At 49.3% G+C, this 16,112-nt stretch overlaps 15 non-coding genes across 15 annotated transcripts; all 15 read right to left on the bottom strand.

Moving 5' to 3' along the window:
* Positions 1 to 424: 424 nt before the first annotated feature.
* TRNAT-CGU (transfer RNA threonine (anticodon CGU)) lies at positions 425 to 496 on the bottom strand. The gene has a single exon. It is a non-coding gene; the product is annotated as a tRNA-Thr (tRNA).
* A 189-nt stretch (positions 497 to 685) lies between these two features.
* On the bottom strand, positions 686 to 757 carry TRNAT-CGU (transfer RNA threonine (anticodon CGU)). Its single transcript has one exon. It is a non-coding gene; the product is annotated as a tRNA-Thr (tRNA).
* Positions 758 to 946: 189 nt separating this feature from the next.
* TRNAT-CGU (transfer RNA threonine (anticodon CGU)) lies at positions 947 to 1,018 on the bottom strand. Its single transcript has one exon. It is a non-coding gene; the product is annotated as a tRNA-Thr (tRNA).
* Positions 1,019 to 1,199: 181 nt separating this feature from the next.
* Positions 1,200 to 1,271, bottom strand: TRNAT-CGU (transfer RNA threonine (anticodon CGU)). Its single transcript has one exon. It is a non-coding gene; the product is annotated as a tRNA-Thr (tRNA).
* A 189-nt stretch (positions 1,272 to 1,460) lies between these two features.
* Positions 1,461 to 1,532, bottom strand: TRNAT-CGU (transfer RNA threonine (anticodon CGU)). The gene has a single exon. It is a non-coding gene; the product is annotated as a tRNA-Thr (tRNA).
* A 693-nt stretch (positions 1,533 to 2,225) lies between these two features.
* Positions 2,226 to 2,297, bottom strand: TRNAT-CGU (transfer RNA threonine (anticodon CGU)). The gene has a single exon. It is a non-coding gene; the product is annotated as a tRNA-Thr (tRNA).
* A 189-nt stretch (positions 2,298 to 2,486) lies between these two features.
* Positions 2,487 to 2,558, bottom strand: TRNAT-CGU (transfer RNA threonine (anticodon CGU)). Its single transcript has one exon. It is a non-coding gene; the product is annotated as a tRNA-Thr (tRNA).
* Positions 2,559 to 7,444: 4,886 nt separating this feature from the next.
* Positions 7,445 to 7,516, bottom strand: TRNAT-CGU (transfer RNA threonine (anticodon CGU)). The gene has a single exon. It is a non-coding gene; the product is annotated as a tRNA-Thr (tRNA).
* Positions 7,517 to 7,705: 189 nt separating this feature from the next.
* TRNAT-CGU (transfer RNA threonine (anticodon CGU)) lies at positions 7,706 to 7,777 on the bottom strand. The gene has a single exon. It is a non-coding gene; the product is annotated as a tRNA-Thr (tRNA).
* Positions 7,778 to 7,967: 190 nt separating this feature from the next.
* On the bottom strand, positions 7,968 to 8,039 carry TRNAT-CGU (transfer RNA threonine (anticodon CGU)). The gene has a single exon. It is a non-coding gene; the product is annotated as a tRNA-Thr (tRNA).
* A 190-nt stretch (positions 8,040 to 8,229) lies between these two features.
* TRNAT-CGU (transfer RNA threonine (anticodon CGU)) lies at positions 8,230 to 8,301 on the bottom strand. Its single transcript has one exon. It is a non-coding gene; the product is annotated as a tRNA-Thr (tRNA).
* A 5,083-nt stretch (positions 8,302 to 13,384) lies between these two features.
* Positions 13,385 to 13,456, bottom strand: TRNAT-CGU (transfer RNA threonine (anticodon CGU)). The gene has a single exon. It is a non-coding gene; the product is annotated as a tRNA-Thr (tRNA).
* Positions 13,457 to 13,906: 450 nt separating this feature from the next.
* On the bottom strand, positions 13,907 to 13,978 carry TRNAT-CGU (transfer RNA threonine (anticodon CGU)). The gene has a single exon. It is a non-coding gene; the product is annotated as a tRNA-Thr (tRNA).
* A 1,532-nt stretch (positions 13,979 to 15,510) lies between these two features.
* On the bottom strand, positions 15,511 to 15,582 carry TRNAT-CGU (transfer RNA threonine (anticodon CGU)). Its single transcript has one exon. It is a non-coding gene; the product is annotated as a tRNA-Thr (tRNA).
* Positions 15,583 to 15,772: 190 nt separating this feature from the next.
* TRNAT-CGU (transfer RNA threonine (anticodon CGU)) lies at positions 15,773 to 15,844 on the bottom strand. The gene has a single exon. It is a non-coding gene; the product is annotated as a tRNA-Thr (tRNA).
* Positions 15,845 to 16,112: the final 268 nt, after the last annotated feature.

The following is a 16,112-nucleotide window of genomic DNA, read 5'->3' as shown; positions in this document are numbered from 1 at the left end:
CCCCTTGCCCCCCCCTCCGGACGCCCATGAATATAATTGTTTTCAAATCCAGTCTTGCTTGTATGCATCTGACGAACGACCAGCAAATGATGCCTAGCATTTCCTGGCTATGTAGTAAATAATACCGTGTTCAAACAACTGCACTTGCTCGTGCGGTGCTAACGGACACCGTGAAGATTGAGCTCACGACCGCTGGTTTACGAGACCAGCGCTCTGCCACTGAGCTATAGCGGCGCTTTTTTTGTCTTTACTACCCGTTTCAGGCGCTCTCGAAGATGCACAGCGTAGTCCAAGTGTAAGCGAGGCATGCGCTTTCTGCGTCGCCCAGTCGCGCCCAGTTATTCTTAGTTTGCAGAAGTGGTTAAGGCACGGAAGTTCATCTAATGAAAAAAAAAAGAGAAAAAAGAGAGTGCCACCAACCTCGAGCCGCCAGTGAGGATTGAACTCACGACCGCTGGTTTACGAGACCAGCGCTCTGCCACTGAGCTATAGCGGCGCTTTTTTTGTCTTTACTACCCGTTTCAGGCGCTCTCGAAGATGCACAGCGTAGTCCAAGTGTAAGCGAGGCATGCGCTTTCTGCGTCGCCCAGTCGCGCCCAGTTATTCTTAGTTTGCAGAAGTGGTTAAGGCACGGAAGTTCATCTAATGAAAAAAAAAGAGAAAAAAGAGAGTGCCACCAACCTCGAGCCGCCAGTGAGGATTGAACTCACGACCGCTGGTTTACGAGACCAGCGCTCTGCCACTGAGCTATAGCGGCGCTTTTTTTGTCTTTACTACCCGTTTCAGGCGCTCTCGAAGATGCACAGCGTAGTCCAAGTGTAAGCGAGGCATGCGCTTTCTGCGTCGCCCAGTCGCGCCCAGTTATTCTTAGTTTGCAGAAGTGGTTAAGGCACGGAAGTTCATCTAATGAAAAAAAAAGAGAAAAAAGAGAGTGCCACCAACCTCGAGCCGCCAGTGAGGATTGAACTCACGACCGCTGGTTTACGAGACCAGCGCTCTGCCACTGAGCTATAGCGGCGCTTTTTTTGTCTTTACTACCCGTTTCAGGCGCTCTCGAAGATGCACAGCGTAGTCCAAGTGTAAGCGAGGCATGCGCTTTCTGCGTCGCCCAGTCGCGCCCAGTTATTCTCAGTTTGCAGAAGTGGTTAAGGCACGGAAGTTCATCTAATGAAAAAAAAAAGAGAGTGCCACCAACCTCGAGCCGCCAGTGAGGATTGAACTCACGACCGCTGGTTTACGAGACCAGCGCTCTGCCACTGAGCTATAGCGGCGCTTTTTTTGTCTTTACTACCCGTTTCAGGCGCTCTCGAAGATGCACAGCGTAGTCCAAGTGTAAGCGAGGCATGCGCTTTCTGCGTCGCCCAGTCGCGCCCAGTTATTCTTAGTTTGCAGAAGTGGTTAAGGCACGGAAGTTCATCTAATGAAAAAAAAAGAGAAAAAAGAGAGTGCCACCAACCTCGAGCCGCCAGTGAGGATTGAACTCACGACCGCTGGTTTACGAGACCAGCGCTCTGCCACTGAGCTATAGCGGCGCTTTTTTTGTCTTTACTACCCGTTTCAGGCGCTCTCGAAGATGCACAGCGTAGTCCAAGTGTAAAGGCCCAACTCCAATCCCACTTCCGAGGCGTCGCGCCGCGCGCTGGCGCGCTGAGCGCCGCGCCGCGTCGGGCGTCGAGAGAGGTACACATCTCCATTCTCCGGGAACTGGCTCGCGCCGCTCGCGTCTGGGTTGGTGTTGCTAAAAGCAGTTCGACTGCCAAGAGTGGTGAGAGGTAGTAATTCGAGTAAATAAATGATTTTAAAACGTGTGGAATGTATTTGGTACACAAATAATTAAGCACGCCTTTTCACTGTGATGCTGTATCGCAAAACCCGCAGCGCCATCGACACTCGCTCACTCTGTGCGGCGCGCGCGGCGCCGCGCGCCGCGCGCCAAATATCTGGCAGGGACAGATAGGAGCGTCAGCGCTATCAGCGCACGCGCTGCTCGCGTCTGACGCCGCGCGCATGCGCAGACTGGTTCTGGCTGACGCCTGTGACGCCTGGCGCGCGGTGACGCGCGGCGCGACGCCTCGGAAGTGAGATTGGAGTTGGGCCTTAAGCGAGGCATGCGCTTTCTGCGTCGCCCAGTCGCGCCCAGTTATTCTTAGTTTGCAGAAGTGGTTAAGGCACGGAAGTTCATCTAATGAAAAAAAAAGAGAAAAAAGAGAGTGCCACCAACCTCGAGCCGCCAGTGAGGATTGAACTCACGACAGCTGGTTTACGAGACCAGCGCTCTGCCACTGAGCTATAGCGGCGCTTTTTTTGTCTTTACTACCCGTTTCAGGCGCTCTCGAAGATGCACAGCGTAGTCCAAGTGTAAGCGAGGCATGCGCTTTCTGCGTCGCCCAGTCGCGCCCAGTTATTCTCAGTTTGCAGAAGTGGTTAAGGCACGGAAGTTCATCTAATGAAAAAAAAAGAGAAAAAAGAGAGTGCCACCAACCTCGAGCCGCCAGTGAGGATTGAACTCACGACCGCTGGTTTACGAGACCAGCGCTCTGCCACTGAGCTATAGCGGCTTTTTTTTTTCTTTATTGCATGAATGAATACATAAGTAAAATATCGCAGTTGTCATGCCCCTTGGCAGACAACCGTGTCTAATGGACTTTCATTAACACAAGTTGGTCCATCAGACTCAATACATCATCAGCGTAATCTTGTTGCTTCAAGACTTCTCTTAATTTATACACATGTTCCACAAAATAATCACATACCGATCGTGCATTCAAGTCACAATGTCGAACAGCCATTCTACTCCTCCAAATGCTGTGAAGGCCCAATAACATAATCTGGTCGTACTGTGCAACATCACTTTCAGTAGTCAAGTACCGAATTCCGCGCGGTGTCAATGGCAAGTCCTTTTTTAGGGTTCTTTGCAAAACATCCCAGTAGAACACCGCATCCCAGCAATCCAGGAACACATGTTCTACCGTCTCCGGTTTTCTACACAGGAGACAGTTCGAGCCCCAAGGAACAAAAAGGCCCTTTTCCTCTATCCATGTTTTTACTGGTAGGGTTCCGGTGTGCAGTTTGAAAAAGAATGTTTTGACGCCAGGTGCAACAGTCATCTTTTTAACTCGCCTGAGAACGTCTTTCCCAGGGCCTTCACAGTATAAGGTTCTGTACAGTGGCGCTGGAAACAACTGTTCAATGAGATCCTTGTATAATCGCTTCGGCGTTACATTCGCTAAATACTCTAGAGAGAACCGCACTTGCAAAAACCTGAACGACCAGACAACCTCTCGCAGGAAACGAGACACTGTGTACCGCCGAGCACTGCAAGAAGAGACAATGAATTCTGGAAGTGCACTGGATAACATGATTTGTATGAATGTTCGCAGAAAGGCGTCATTTTGGTCACGCAGGAAACAAAACCTTAAAACAACCTGCCGCACATAGAGATGCATCAGAGACAGTCCCCCGACCTTTACTCTCCGGAAGAGATTATCTCTGCGAATTCGTTCCCAATTAGACGCCCAAATGAAAACCGCAAAAACCCGATGAAACCTTTGGATATTGGTTCGTGCACAATATAATACTTGAAGTAAATACATGATCTTTGCCACAAGAAAGGTGTTACATACAGTTGCACGCGCGAAAATAGAAAGATTACGGCCCATCCATCCTTTGGTCCGGTCCCGCATTTCTTCCGCTTTATCATTCCAGTAATTGGTATTCTCCCCATATTTGTCCAGCGGGACTCCCAAATAAACCCCGGGAGTTGTAGCCCATCGAACCCCGCAGAACGATTCTGGTTCTAAGTCCCATTGCCCATGCCAAACTCCGAGGCATTTATCCAGATTAACAGCACTACCAGTTTGCCTGCAAAACCTTTCGGTTACTTGTAACGCTTCTACAATACTTTTGCGGTCTTCACAAAAGAGGGCCACATCATCTGCATATGCCAGTATTCTCACCTCACAGGCTCCCAACCTAAAACCTCGGATGTGCTCGCTCGAAGTTATCATCCTACAAAAAGGCTCCAAATAAATTGCAAAAAGTAGAGGGGACAGTGGACATCCTTGTCGAACAGATGCCCTCACATCAATTCTTTCAGATAATATTTTGTTTACAATAAGGCGTGTCGAGCAACATGCATAAGCCATTTTTACCCCCTTGAGAACAACCGAGCCAATACCAATATGTTCCAACAAACAATAGAGTATTTCATGAGATACCCGATCAAATGCTTTTTCAAAGTCAATTTGAACCATAGCCACTTTCTTATTTAAAGCATCGCAGCACTCGAGCACGCTGCGTGCAACATGAATATTTTTAAATATGCTTCTTGTTTTTATTCCACACGTTTGGTGAGGTCCTACAATATCCTTTATGACGTATTGCAATCGCTTGGCTAACACTTTCATCAGAATTTTATAATCAACGTTTGTTAACGTGATCGGTCTATAGCTTGTTACTTTTACCAGCTTGGCTGGGTCATCTGTCTTCGGAATTAAGACCGTATGAGCATTGCTAAACGAAGGTGGCAGCCTACCGACCTCAAAGCACTCTTTGAAAAGCTTATAGAGCATAATGGCAAGGTCACATTTAAAGCTCTTATAAAAGGCCGCAGTCAAACCGTCAGGTCCCGGCGACTTTCCGGCATTCAATTCATTAATTGCTGTCTCTATTTCCTTAATACTTATTTCGTTCTCTAGTTCTTCAGTAATCTCATTTCCTAATATTGGCATAAGTGGCAAAAAGTTTTCCCGAAACCCTTCTTCACTTGGTGCTTTGCGTGCAAACAGCTCACGGTACTGTTCCACGAATGCACTCGAAATTCCACTTTGTTCACTGAGGGTTTGTCCTTTGTATTCGATAACTGATATTTCGTTTGACCGCGCGTATCGCTTTTCATCTGAGAGCGCGCGTTTTGTTGGCATTTCACCAGTAAGCCACTTTTCCGTGCGTGCTCTTATCGCTGCCCCTCTGTACTTCTGAGCATCTAAAGCTTCTAGCCTAACTTTCACGCCTTTTAGGTCATGCATAAACATGCCTGGCGTTTTTTCCTCTTCAAGCCCTAAATTCGTCAAAAGCCCACGCAGTTGCTTTTCTTCTTTTTTTTCTTCATATTTTCTTATGGTTGACCGCTCAATGGCATGGATTTTCACCTCCTGCTTAAAGCGTTCCCAAGATTCAATACATCCTGTTTCACTATTATTAAACATATCCATGATTTCTCTAACTTTCCTTAAAAATATGTCGTCTTCTATAATTCTTGAGTTTAGTTTCCACATATCCCAGTTCATTTTTTCTTTACGCTGTTTCCTTCCTCCCAAAGTTACCGTAACTAGGCAGTGGTCACTAAATGACACTTGCTTCACTTCATACTGCTCACAGGAAGGTGAAAACTCCGGCGACACGTATATTCTGTCCAGTCGTGCGTGGCTACTACCTTGAAAATGCGTAAAATGCACGTGATTCTGACTCTTCGCCAGGCATATTACATCCTCCAAGCTGCACTCGTTGAGTACAGTCCTCAAGAAGTCAACACTCGGGTCTTTTACATCCTTTACATTTGACCGATCTTTCGGGTCCAAAACACAATTGAAGTCTCCCATTAATATGAGCACTCGGCTGCAATCAAGGAACGAGGCTAACTGTTCAAAAAAAACCCGCCGTTCCTTTTGTATCGTGGGAGCATACAGGACAACAACCCTCACCGCGAATGTTTCATATGTGAAATCACACACAATAAACCGCCCCCTTGCACAAGTTATTATTTGTTCCTCTACTATGCCTATGTTTTTCCTCAGGAAAAGACAGCATCCCGCCGACAAACCAGCCGCATGGCTTACACAAACATTGAAATGTGACCGAAAACCAAGCACCATGTTATCTGTTTGCTGCTCATCCTCAACTTTTGTTTCTTGAATAGCCGCGATATCTAGATCTAACTCCCCGAACAGTCGGTTCAACTGCACTTGCTTACGCTTCGAGGCAAGCCCTCGTACGTTCAGAGTGCCAACTTTTAGCGGTTTCTTCAAATAAGCCATAGCGTGCACACAGCAAACAAACAACAGTGACTAAAAAGCTCACTGTTTCGGTCTCTCGTCGCGAGTGAGCGACGAGGACCGCGACAAGGCTAACTTGCCTTTCTTGGCTCCCTCCCCTCTCCAATGCCTTTCTAGCCGACGAAGTTCTCGTTCCGTGGTCGGTGCCTTTTCGTAGTCACGAGGTCGCTTAATGGAAGCGACTGTCGCATCCATCGGTGCCTCGGAGTCGTGGTCGCCGTAAGTGCTCTTCCTCGTTGGCTCTTCTGGCGCCGCCGCAGCATCCGCCTTCTTGACAGTCGTTTCTGAAGCGGGGTCACCTTGTGAATTCTCGTCGCCAGCAGGCAGCTCCGGCTGCTGGGAAGCAGGGCCGTCGCTGAGTCCTGAAGGGGGCGGGGCTCCGGCGTTCTCCAGTTCCTCCTGGTCCATGAGCAGCTCGCTCCCGTCGTCTTGCGCCGGAGCGTGCCCGTGGCCACACGCGCATACGTGCGTACGCATCCTTCCCGTTCGTGTCCGAAGGCGTGACACAAACTGCATCTTGGCGTGCGGCAGTCGCGTCGAATATGCCCCGTCCTCTTGCACCGCAGGCATATTGGTGGGCGTCCAGGCACCACCACTAGCACTTGCCCTCCGTAAAACTTGAGCATGTGGGGCAAGTCATCGATAGAGAGCCCATCCTTCAGAACCATGCGCACTAGACGGGTTGTCTATTCGACGTCTTCGAAACCCGGACTGTTCCACTGCTCGCGAGTGACGTCTGTCACATCTCCGAATTCTTCAAAAGCTTTCTGCACAGATTCATTCGACACGTAGAAGGGCACCCAGTGCACCCTGAAGGCCAACTCACGTTTGTTGGGGTCTATGACCGCACAATAGCGTTTTTTCACTTCAAGTGCTCCTTCTGTCAGCAGTCGTTCCTTCGCTTCCGCAGTTTTCAGCTTCAACATCCACACATGCGACATTTGAAAGGCCCCAATGCCAGCCACGAAAGGTAGAACACCGGCAGTTTCCAAAGGCTCACGAAAATCCTGTATGCGATAAGGCCGCCCGGCAATATCGCAGTGAAGGAAAACCGCTGTCTTCATTGCGTCTCCCGAAGGCAGCGTAGGCAAAACTAAGCGATAGCCCACTGGTGGGCGTCGCTCACCGAAACCTCGGCCAGACATGACCGATAACGAAGCGCGCTCAGAGCTTCCCATCACACCACGCTGAGCTATAGCGGCGCTTTTTTTGTCTTTACTACCCGTTTCAGGCGCTCTCGAAGATGCACAGCGTAGTCCAAGTGTAAGCGAGGCATGCGCTTTCTGCGTCGCCCAGTCGCGCCCAGTTATTCTTAGTTTGCAGAAGTGGTTAAGGCACGGAAGTTCATCTAATGAAAAAAAAAGAGAAAAAAGAGAGTGCCACCAACCTCGAGCCGCCAGTGAGGATTGAACTCACGACCGCTGGTTTACGAGACCAGCGCTCTGCCACTGAGCTATAGCGGCGCTTTTTTTGTCTTTACTACCCGTTTCAGGCGCTCTCGAAGATGCACAGCGTAGTCCAAGTGTAAGCGAGGCACGCGCTTTCTGCGTCGCCCAGTCGCGCCCAGTTATTCTCAGTTTGCAGAAGTGGTTAAGGCACGGAAGTTCATCTAATGAAAAAAAAAGAGAAAAAAGAGAGTGCCACCAACCTCGAGCCGCCAGTGAGGATTGAACTCACGACCGCTGGTTTACGAGACCAGCGCTCTGCCACTGAGCTATAGCGGCGCTTTTTTTGTCTTTACTACCCGTTTCAGGCGCTCTCGAAGATGCACAGCGTAGTCCAAGTGTAAGCGAGGCATGCGCTTTCTGCGTCGCCCAGTCGCGCCCAGTTATTCTTAGTTTGCAGAAGTGGTTAAGGCACGGAAGTTCATCTAATGAAAAAAAAAAGAGAAAAAAGAGAGTGCCACCAACCTCGAGCCGCCAGTGAGGATTGAACTCACGACCGCTGGTTTACGAGACCAGCGCTCTGCCACTGAGCTATAGCGGCGCTTTTTTTGTCTTTACTACCCGTTTCAGGCGCTCTCGAAGATGCACAGCGTAGTCCAAGTGTAAGCGAGGCATGCGCTTTCTGCGTCGCCCAGTCGCGCCCAGTTATTCTTAGTTTGCAGAAGTGGTTAAGGCACGGAAGTTCATCTAATGAAAAAAAAAAGAGAAAAAAGAGAGTGCCACCAACCTCGAGCCGCCAGTGAGGATTGAACTCACGACCGCTGGTTTACGAGACCAGCGCTCTGCCGCTGAGCTATAGCGGCTTTTTTTTTTCTTTATTACCGACTTGGCCGGGCAAACAAAACAAAAATACAATTACATGACAATAAAAGCACAGGTCAGTTTCTAGCTAGTGCACGATGATAAAATGGGTTAAATGATTTTAGTTGGTCGAGGACAGGCAGCCACTCAGGCTGAGGAGCTTGCTGTCCGAAAACTTCCTGAGTATACATGATGCTCTCAATGAAATACTGATGAGCCGGATTCACAACAACATGTTCATGCCTGACATCCATTCGCGTACGCCATAGGCTGTGCATGCAGAGCAACATTAGCAGGTCGCAAGGCACTTCACCTGGCTCTGCACATGGTAGGAAGCGTATTCCAAAAGGAGTCAGGGGGAAATCTTTTTTCAGTGTGCGCTTCAACACATCCCAAAGAAAAACAGCGTCATGACAGTCGAGAAAGATATGTTCTATAGTTTCCACTTTCTTGCAAATAAGACACTCTACTGACCAAGATACAAAAAGGCCTTTGCTTTGCAACCATGGCTTCACTGGGAGGGTTCCAGTATGCAATTGAAAAAAGAAAGAACGCACTGAAGGCTTCACCGGCATTCTTTTGACTCTTTTTAGCACATCCCTTTCGGGACCCAGAAGATAAGCACTGCGATAAACAGGCACTGGCAGAAACACATCAAGCAGGTCCTTGTACATCTTTTTCCTTGTTACAATGGTTAGATACTCATCGGAAAATTTTGACCGAAGAATACGGACTGCTGCAACAACTTCTTGCAAAAAAGCACTTAACCCACTCCGCCCTGCAGACATAGATGACACAACATAATCAGGCAGTGATTCTGACAATCGCACTTGTATAACAGTTCGCAGAAAATCATTATCTTGACGCAAGAAAAAGAATCTAGTGACTATCTGTCTCAGAAATAAATTTGACAACCCTAGGCCCCCGTTCCGCACCTTGTGGAACAGATTGCATCGGCTGGTACGTTCCCATGTTGACGCCCCAATAAATGTTGCAAACACTCTGTGCAACCTTTGCACTGAAGTCCTTGGCAAAGGTAACGCTTGCAGAACGTAAAAAATCGTCGCTACTAAAAACATGTTGCACACCGTAGCTCTTGCGGACATGGAAAAGTTGTGACCGCCCCATTTGCTTGTCTGAGCTTTGACTCGTTCGGTTTCATGGGCCCAATATTCTTTGCTTTCTCTGTAGTTGGTTAGCGGCACGCCGAGGTACTTTCCTGGCGTGTCTACCCACTTCATTCGACAGAATACTTCTGGCGTGGCCTGCCACTTTCCATGCCAAAAACCAAAACATTTCTGCCAGCTTATCGCGCAGCCACTTGCATCACAAAAATTTACGGCTTCTCTCACCAATTCTTGCACGCTTTCCTGGTCTCTGCAGAACACTGCTATATCATCTGCATATGCCAATACCTTCACTTCATTATGACAAAAGGCGTAACCTCGAATGTTTTGCGTAGTTAACAGCTTTAAACAAAAGGGCTCCAGGTAAAGGGCAAAAAGCAGTGGAGAAAGAGGGCAACCCTGCCTCACTGACGACAAGACAGGAATACTATTACTCAGGCGGTTATTAATTATGAACCTTGATGTACAGCCATCATAAACCATTTTCACGCCATAAGTGATGATACATCCTACATTCACATGTTCCAAAAGCACGAACAAAATTTCATGCACAACTTTATCAAACGCCTTATTCAGGTCCAGTTGCATCATGGCGACACGACCCTCCGTTGCATCACAGCATTCAAGGACACTTCTAGCTACGTGTATGTTAGTAAAAATGGATCTTTCTTTTATGCCGCAGGTCTGGTGTGGGCCAACAAGGGTTTTAATTACTGTTTGGAGTCGTCCGGCTAGCACTTTCATATAAATTTTGTAGTCTACGTTAGTTAAGCTTATTGGGCGGTAACACTCAACTGACTGCAACCTACTCGGGTCGTCCGATTTTGGGATCAACACCACGTGGGAAGTTCGAAAAGACGGCGGAGTTAACTTTCTTTCGTAACACTCGCTTATTACGCGCTGTAATGCTATTGCCATTTCTGTTTTCAAAGCCTTGTAAAGTGCGGCACCGAGGCCGTCCGGCCCAGGCGACTTGTTCAAGCTCAGCTGCTGTATTGCAGCTTCGATTTCTGCTGCCGTTATGGGCTCCTCAAGTACCTGCGCCAGGTCCTCCTCGACTCTTGGCATTAGCGACAGGAATGCTGTTTTGTAATGTTCAACATCAGGCGTTTTAAGGCTGAACAAGTTTTGGTAATATTCCAGAAACGCCCTTTCAATCACCTCAGATTCGGAAGTTACGTCATTGCGATAACAAATTTCCTTTATCTCTTTCGAAACTGCATACTGTTTTTCGTCGCTGAGCGCCCTTTTTGTGGGCGTCTCCCCAAGCCAAAATCTTTCGCTGCGTGCCCTTATCACAGCACCCCGATATTTCGTTTCATCTATTAGTTCAAGCTTAGTTTTGGTCTCTTTTATTTCTTGTCTGTACAACCCCGGCTTGACGCCTTCCATGCTGAGCATGAAATCAAGCTCGGTACGAAGTTCCTTTTCTTGCTGTTTTTTTTTACACTTTAAAACACATGCTCTTTCTATAGCGGCCACTTTCACATCGCATTTAAATTGTTCCCAGGTTTGTATAAAGTCTGTCTCTTTTTCTAACAAGCTTTTGACTGAGTATTTTAGTTTCTTGCTAAACTCGTCATCCTCCAACAATGAGTCATTAAATTTCCATAATTCCCAACTAAACTTGACAGTCCTTTTCTTCTCCCCAAGTGTGATCACGACTAAAGAATGATCACTGAAGCTGACGTGCACAGTCTGGTACTGGGAACACAAGGGCACAACCTCAGAAGAAACATAAATTCTGTCCAGCCTTGCGTGACTAACGCCTTGGAAATGCGTGTACTGTGCTTGTTCTGAACCTTGCATTATAATGCCAATATCTTCCAATTCTGCTTCATTAATCATCTCAGACAGTAGCTCGCCACTCGTGTCCTGCAGGGTTTTGTTGCTTGTTCTATCTTCAGGTCTACACACGCAGTTGAAATCTCCAAGGAATAGTACACGCTTTTCTGTCAGCAGGAAAGGTTGAACACGGCGAAAAAAGGCATCTCGTTCGGGAATTCTATTAGGTGCATATACACACACAGCTCTCCACTCTACACCAGAAAAGTAAAAATCGCATGCTACAATCCGGCCACTTTCACAGGAAAATACAGTTTCCACAGCGACTTTGCCGTTTCGAGTTAAAATCAGACACCCTCCCGACTTTCCTTTTGCATGGCACACGCAAACACTGAACTGTGCACGGTAAATTTCTGCCATCGCATCTGTCAACTCTTCACTTTCAATTTTTGTCTCTTGAACAGCCAACAGATCGATTTCGTTTTCGAACAAGAGACGTTTAAGCTGATTTTGCCTTCTTCGCGCAGAAAGACCTCTCACGTTCAGTGTGGCAATACGCAAGCTAGATGTTAGTTGAGGCGCCATCTAAATGGTTGGGATTCGCCGCTCTCAAAGTGACATCGGTTTGCAGCTCACCTCATCAAAAATCCTTCCAGCTTGCAAAGTACGGCGGTGTCAGCACTGAACCCGATCGAAGACCGGGTTACCAACACGGAGACCCTGCAAGGCACCTCCGCTAAGGCGGAGGGGCAGCCGACGAAGTCCTACGATCAGGAGGGACGTTCGGCTTGGGCTTGTAGGCCGCACGTCGAACAGGAGGCGCTTTGGGAAGAGGCTCCTCATGCTCCGTCCCGTCGTAGTTCGTCGCCTTGTCATCATCTTCGTCATGCGTCCTCTTCGCCGGCAAAGTTGACGCCGCGGGCATCTCCGTGTCAATGTCCTTCTCGTCGGTCGGTTCCAAAACCGTCTCAGGTGCACCTACCGAAGCATCATCTGCTTTTCCCGCCTCCGCCTCAGTTCTGGTGTCAGGCACAGATGGTTCTGCTGAGTTGGCAGCCTCATGTTCCGTGGGAAGCACTGCTTTTTCTGAGGCTATGCCTTTCGGTACTGCTTCTTCCCGACTCTCACGGGTCGCCTCTACCGCGTCGACTTCGTCCATAATATGCTCCTCTGTAGTATCCCTACGACCAGGACCAGCTACGGTAGCATATGTTCGCACGCACTGGGCGTCGTCGTGGCCGAAGCGACGACAGAGCCCGCAACGTGGCACACGGCACTCCCGACGTATGTGTCCGGTGCCGCGGCACCGGAGGCAGAGCGGAGCTCTGCCAGGAACGTGGACGAGTGCGACATCCTCTCCAACACGCAACTGGTGCGGTAAGTCCTCGATGGTGACGCCCACCTTCAGCTTCAATGTCACTGAGCGTGTAGTTGACGACTTGTCGACGCAGCCTTTGACTCTCCACTTGTCCCGAGTTATGTCGGTCACTTTTCCAAAAGCCGCCAGAGCTGCCTTCACGTCGTCGTCTTGCACGCCGTGTAGCAGCCAGAACAGCTTCAGCCTGACGCCCTGGTTGCGTGGGTCAATGACCACACAGCGGTGGTCCTTGACGTTGAACGCCTCCGCCTGTAGCATTTTGTTTTTTCCTTCTTCATTGCAGAATGTCACGGCCCAAACATGATTCGTCTGGTATGCCCCGAGGGCAACCACTTCCGGCAGCAATGACAGACGCTCAAGAGCGTCACGAAAGTTTTCAACACGGTATGGCCTGGCTTGGACGTCACCATGCAAAAAAACAGTATGCAAAACGCTCGAACCTGTTGGCAAATGCGGCAAAATCAGCTGGTAGTCCTCGTTCGGTTTGATCGTACTCCTGATACCGCGGCCCGGCTGGGCCGCTGAATCCGCTCCTTGGGAGCCCATGATACACACGTCCGTCACGCTCGGTGGCCGGAAGTAGAATCCTCACTGAGCTATAGCGGCGCTTTTTTTGTCTTTACTACCCGTTTCAGGCGCTCTCGAAGATGCACAGCGTAGTCCAAGTGTAAGCGAGGCATGCGCTTTCTGCGTCGCCCAGTCGCGCCCAGTTATTCTTAGTTTGCAGAAGTGGTTAAGGCACGGAAGTTCATCTAATGAAAAAAAAAGAGAAAAAAGAGAGTGCCACCAACCTCGAGCCGCCAGTGAGGATTGAACTCACGACCGCTGGTTTACGAGACCAGCGCTCTGCCACTGAGCTATAGCGGCGCTTTTGTTGCCTTTACAACCTGTTTCAGGCGCTCTCGCAGATGCACAGCGCAGTCCAGGTGTAAGCGAAGCATGCGCTTTCTGCGTCGCCGAGTCGCGCCCAATTATTCTCAGTTTGCAGGAGTCGTTAAGGCACGGAAGTTCATCTAATGAAAAAAAAAGAGAAAAAAGAGAGTGACACCAACCTCGAGCCGCCAGTGAGGATTGAACTCACGACCGCTGGTTTACGATACCAGCGCTCTGCCACTGAGCTATAGCGGCGCTTTTGTTGCCTTTACAACCTGTTTCAGGCGCTCTCGCAGATGCACAGCGCAGTCCAGGTGTAAGCGAAGCATGCGCTTTCTGCGTCGCCGAGTCGCGCCCAATTATTCTCAGTTTGCAGGAGTCGTTAAGGCACGGAAGTTCATCTAATGAAAAAAAAAGAGAAAAAAGAGAGTGACACCAACCTCGAGCCGCCAGTGAGGATTGAACTCACGACCGCTGGTTTACGAGACCAGCGCTCTGCCACTGAGCTATAGCGGCGCTTTTGTTGCCTTTACAACCTGTTTCAGGCGCTCTCGCAGATGCACAGCGCAGTCCAGGTGTAAGCGAAGCATGCGCTTTATGCGTCGCCGAGTCGCGCCCAATAGACCTCTCCTCGGGTACGTCACGCGAGGCGAGTGACGTCACAGCGATGACGTTTCCGGCTCAAGCCGGGAACCCGATGGGCAAAACAGTCCTCCGTTTGCGTGCGATCCCGTATAGTTTTGCTGAGCGAGCAAGGAAGCTATCGCAGTGCGGGCGCCGGAACCCGTGCCTCGACCCTGTCTCGTGATGCCTACGAGCTGCTGTGCCGTGGGATGCACTAACCGTGCCAAGAAAGGCACCGGCATCCGCTTTTTTCGTTTTGCGCGGGACGAGAATCTCCTGAAGGTGTGGGTGCACGCAATGCGTCGAGATAAATAAAAGCCAAGACCGGCAGATAGGATACGCGGAGCGCACTTCATCTCTGGTGGGAAGCATTCCTTTCTTTCACTTGCTGATTTTGAAGAGCTAGCGAGGTGAATGGCACTGTGAACTTTTTTTCTCGTCTTATCCGCCAACGCAGGCGCCCCGTCCTCGTTGCCGGGCCACCGGACCGGGTGCCCAGCGTTTTCTCATTCAAGAAGAGAAATCCCAGCGCAGATATGAAGAAGTGTGGTCGTTTTGAGCGGACAATGAAGCGAAAACGCTGTTCAAGTACAAAAGTCCTTCATTACGAAGGCTCTCCGTCGTTGCTAGTGCACGCGTGTTTATAATACAGGCGCTAGTTGGATGCGTTTACGCGTGCGCTTGTGGCCCGTGCAGAGCGCCGTGTTGTATTTATGGTAATTTTGTCCACATAAAGTAAGCAAATGGCATTTGATGTACCAGTATGCGCTGCGTCCTTAATAACAGAAGTGGATTTATTTGTCACTCACGGAGGATGCGTTGCGGTGTGGCTGGCGGTCATGCTCGCACCACGGATGCAATAAGCTTTCTGCCAAAAAATTAAGGGCCAGTATGATTTTCCCTATAAATTTCCCTATAAAGTCGGCTGCCAAAACTTGGCGCACGTGCCTTTCCGCGGCAAGAACGTACGCCTTCAGCGAACGGTAGCACTTCATGCTCTCAGTAGTGTAAGGGCCAGGCGTCTGAACGAGATAAACGTATATGTCGGCAAAACGCCACGTTTGGCCACAATTTCGGGTCGTTTCTCCAGTCCTTCAAAACGAAGGGGTCAGGGTACTGTTTCCCGTCGACTTTCAACTTTTCAACATATCACTGCCGGGCGATTTCAGGCAGTGATTTCGCGTACTCTGACAGCTCCATCGCTTCCGAGGCACGTACGAGAGCGTTGGATGCCAGCCGAAGAGGGAGCGTTTTGCCCATCGCCGCTAGGAAGGAGAGCGCTGCAGTCGCTGCACGTGCGTTCCGTGACGTCACGTTGTTTACTCGAGGGAGAGGTCTATTATTCTCAGTTTGCAGGAGTCGTTAAGGCACGGAAGTTCATCTAATGAAAAAAAAAGAGAAAAAAGAGAGTGACACCAACCTCGAGCCGCCAGTGAGGATTGAACTCACGACCGCTGGTTTACGAGACCAGCGCTCTGCCACTGAGCTATAGCGGCGCTTTTGTTGCCTTTACAACCTGTTTCAGGCGCTCTCGCAGATGCACAGCGCAGTCCAGGTGTAAGCGAAGCATGCGCTTTCTGCGTCGCCGAGTCGCGCCCAATTATTCTCAGTTTGCAGGAGTCGTTAAGGCACGGAAGTTCATCTAATGAAAAAAAAAAGAGAAAAAAGAGAGTGACACCAACCTCGAGCCGCCAGTGAGGATTGAACTCACGACCGCTGGTTTACGAGACCAGCGCTCTGCCACTGAGCTATAGCGGCGCTTCTGTTGCCTTTACAACCTGTTTCAGGCGCTCTCGCAGATGCACAGCGTAGTCCAGGTGTAAGCGAAGCATGCGCTTTCTTTTTTTTTGTTTATTGCCTTCAAGAAAACAACACAAAAACTACAGACACCAAACTTTGAAAACCAGCAACCTGCCAGATCTTCTTGGCAGGCCTTGTCAAGTTTAAAATTCTCTCAACAGAGTCAAATTTTCCATCCTGGGTAGCCAATCGGGTACACATGCTTGTGGTTTCATTACTTCCACAA

The sequence above is a fragment of the Amblyomma mixtum genome, chromosome 5 (genome assembly GCF_055824585.1).
Source record: "Amblyomma mixtum isolate Tamu chromosome 5, ASM5582458v1, whole genome shotgun sequence".
NCBI lineage: Eukaryota > Metazoa > Arthropoda > Arachnida > Ixodida > Ixodidae > Amblyomma > Amblyomma mixtum.
This window is presented reverse-complemented; position numbering and strand designations above follow the sequence as displayed.